Genomic DNA, 3,652 nt, shown 5'->3' with positions numbered 1-3,652 from the left:
AGTCATAGCAATTCACTGGCTGACTATCTTGGATTGGATTGGATTTATTAGATTTATATGCCGCCCTTCTCCCAAGGCCTCAGGGCGGCGTACAGCATTAAAAAAACACATAGTACAAAAGTTAAAAGGAAATTAGAAACAGTGCAAAAAACAAATCCAATTTATATAACACTCACATTTTAAAAATTAAATAAAATTAACAGGACAGGCCGGCTTGCTGGGAAAGCCAACTTTTTAGGGTGCGTCGGAAGGACCATAGGTCAGGGATTATGCGAAGCTCCGGGGGGGAGCTCATTCCAGAGGGAACGCGCACCCACAGAGAAGGCTCTCCCCCTGGGGGTCACCAGCCGACACTGTCTGGCCGACGGCACCCTGAGGAGGCCAACTCTGTGGGATCGTACTGGACGGTGGGAGGCTATTGCAGGGTTGTTGAGGGGAAAAATAATAAAAGGGAATGCTAAATATACTACCTTGAGCATTATGAAACACCTGGGGAAATATTCACACGTTAGCTATATTTAATTATAAAAAGGTTCATTTTCATTACATTGGCCAGGCCTCACCTGCCTCTTCATCCCAGGCCCAGCCTATGGCAGGAACATTTTTGACAACAATGGCAGCTCTTTGGTTCAATTATTAGAGAAACTGCGTCATTTTTAGGGATCTGACTGTAAAGACAGTGAGGATTTCAGCTTCAGTGAATAGGAATTAGGGACCAGGGTTGAATAAGGATTAGGGACCAGGGTGCCTCAAAGGACAACTAAATGGAGGGGAATTATGGCAAAAGCTGTTAAGAGGCCTCTCTCTTTTATGTGTGTGTGTGTGTGTGTGTGTAAGCAATAGCAGTGCAGAAGAAAATAAGTTGCTTGCTCCTTTTTTTCCTTCAATAATTGAACCTAAAAGACCCTCTCCAATACAGAGAAGCTGATGGAGAGCTAGGCTGATGGCCTTGAAAAGTTATCTTGATAGATGGCTTTGTGGGGAGGGGGAATTTTAAGGGCCTTTTGGCGGGTGGAAAGAGTAACTGTTCCTGGGGTAGAAAGTCCCTCTTCATTGGTGCCAATCTCTGACGTCAATGGGAGCAAAACAAGCGATAACCGGCTTTCTCAGGCGATGCCCCTCTCAGCCCCCTCGCCCGACCCCCGTCCTGCCCGCAAAAGAGATACTTCCCAGCCCTTTTGTTGTTGTTATTGTTGGCATCTTGCAGGTGCGGCTTGCCAAGCCTTGGCGAAGGGGCAGGCTTGGGAAAAACAGCCAGCCACACTGTCTTGCTAACGAAGTTTCAAGGTCTCGAACCAGCATAAAATGCGGAGCGAAAGCCAGCCCCGGAGCACTTGGGATCCCAGAGCGCTCACCAGGTAAGACCTGCTTTTCTTCTCTTTTTTTGGCAATGGGGACTTAGGCTCGGGCTGAGCTTTTCTCTTCCAATCGTAAAAGTTTGCGATGGGAGTCAAAGGGCTCCCTGGCTGGGGAATTCCAGCAACTCTCTCCAAGATTTCAAACGGGATGGCGAAATCTTTGCTTTGGTTCTCTTTTGCAGGTTTTTTTTGCAGCAATGGAAACGCCGGTGAGTAGAAGCGCCTTCGGGGCCAGAAGCAACAAAGGAGAAGTCGGGGAAAGCGCCTTTTTTTTTTTTTTTTTTTTTGTCTCCGCCGACGAATGCCTGATTTTTCTTTCTTTTTTCTTTTCTTTCAGGTTGGCCTGCCGTCCCGTTCGTCCTCCCGAAGAGCCGGGTTGCCTTGATTTCTGCTCGTCGTTCCTTTTTCCTATGCATATACTTCTTTGATAGTTCGAATTTAAAGAGGCATAAGGCATGGGAAAATGGGGCGATGGAGTGTAGCATCGGCCCTGCAGGATTTTCCAGCCTTAGGAGTCCGGACGCATTGCCATTATCAAGCGTGGTTGAAAACCTTTTCAAGTAAGCAGGCCGGGGAGATCGAGTCGCGGTTGCTGATCCCAGCTCTGCCGATCGGGGCTCCGAGTGGGTTTCTTACTGTAGGTCGGCGGGTTTGATCCATGCCGAAGAGTTACTACTTTTTTTCGAAGCCTAGCTAAATAGCTCCAGGCTTGGCTTGAAAAAATAGGTTGGTTCAAACTTTGCTTTTAAACAGGGGGTCAGAAACTCCCTGATGGAAAAAAATATATTTTTTGTTTTTCTCTCTTTCTATTACAGCTGCTAAAAAGCAAGAGGTGTCAGTAAGACCTTGTGGGTGCCAGGAAGTGTCATGGTAAGGCATCCCAGCTTGCAAAATCCATTTTTCCTCTTTTCATCCACAGGTCTGGTGAAATTTATAATGTGACCCTTACTATATTGTAACAGTCTTTGTTTTTATTTTTAGGCAAGCCAGTGCAGTTCTGGAGAAAAGGAACCTAGAAGAAGATAGGTGAGAAACAAAGGGGTTTGCTAAAGTGTTAGCCACAAAATAAATTTTAAAAGTTATGTCATCTGTGGCTACGCTCTGGGAATGTGTTCCATTGAACATAGCGTGAAGTAAATTCTGAATAAGAATAATTACGTTTGCATTGTTAAGCTGGCCTGCAAAATCCATTTTCCCTGTTTTTATCCACAGGTCTTCATGGAATTTATAATGTGACCCTTACTATATTTGTTTTTAGGTGAGAGACTGCCGTTCTGGAGAAGGAACCTAGAAGAAGATAGGTAAGAAACAAAGAGGTTTGCTAAAGTGCTAGCCACAAAATAAATTAAAAACATCTGTGGCTGCACTTCTGGGAATATGTTCCATTGATCACAGTGTGATGTAAATTCTAAATAAGAACCTGTACATTTGCATTGTTAAGATGTTTGCCTTCTGATGTATGGTGTGTTGTTTTAGGTTCTCTCTCTCCCTCCTCCTCCCTCTCTCTCTTTTACAGCTGCTAAAAGCAAGAGGTGTTAGTAAGAACTTTTAGATACCAGGAAATGCCATGTTACTGCATCCTAGCCAGTAAAGCTATTTTCCTTGTTTTCATCCATAGGTTCTCATGGATCTGTACATTTGCATTTTTTAGATAGTTGCCTTCAGTATATGTTCTATTGTGAATAAAATCTCAGTCATACCCATACTTACATTAAACTAAAATCCATTTTCTTTGTTTTAATCCACAGGTTTCTCATCGATCTACATTTGCATTATTATTAAGATAGTTGCCTTCTGTTATCTGTTGTGTGAATAAATTTCAGTAACCTCCACACTTGCATGCATTCAGCTTAAATTTCAAACAAGTGTACATAGGATTGCTGTGTAATAAAGTAGTAAAGTAAGCATGTTCATGTATTGTATTTGAACAAATTATATAATTATGCCTGTATGTCACTTTGTGAAATATGATTCAGTTGGTTTGCAAAGCTTCATTTGCCGTGTACCTCTTTAGTAATAAAATTACATATATATATTTGATCTGGAATGCGTGCATCTTACTTATTAAGGTTGGCAAACTGCCAGAAACAACACAAAATGGTAATACTTTGAGGGTCAAATAGTGGGACAATAACTTTGGGGTGCTTCAATAATATGTACAGGTTGAGCTTTGACATTTTAACTACATTCCAGGTCTCGATGTATACATGGTGAACATGTAGTTCTAAATTAAATAAGAGTAAACAATCATTGTGTGCAAGCAATCAATACATATTATGTGCTTGGAGTTCCAC

General features: G+C 42.5%; 1 long non-coding RNA gene across 1 annotated transcript; it reads left to right on the top strand.

Moving 5' to 3' along the window:
* The first annotated feature begins 1,817 nt into the window (after nt 1-1,817).
* On the top strand, nt 1,818-3,388 carry LOC309393618. Its single transcript, XR_014175622.1, has 5 exons — nt 1,818-1,918; nt 2,174-2,228; nt 2,340-2,384; nt 2,617-2,659; nt 3,107-3,388. It is a non-coding gene; the product is annotated as an uncharacterized lncRNA (long non-coding RNA).
* Nucleotides 3,389-3,652: the final 264 nt, after the last annotated feature.

This window comes from Natrix helvetica (genome assembly GCF_964273705.1).
Source record: "Natrix helvetica genome assembly, chromosome: 5".
NCBI classification, from domain to species: domain Eukaryota; kingdom Metazoa; phylum Chordata; class Lepidosauria; order Squamata; family Natricidae; genus Natrix; species Natrix helvetica.
Note: the sequence above shows the minus strand (reverse complement) of the source record. Positions and strands in the feature narration are given on the sequence as shown.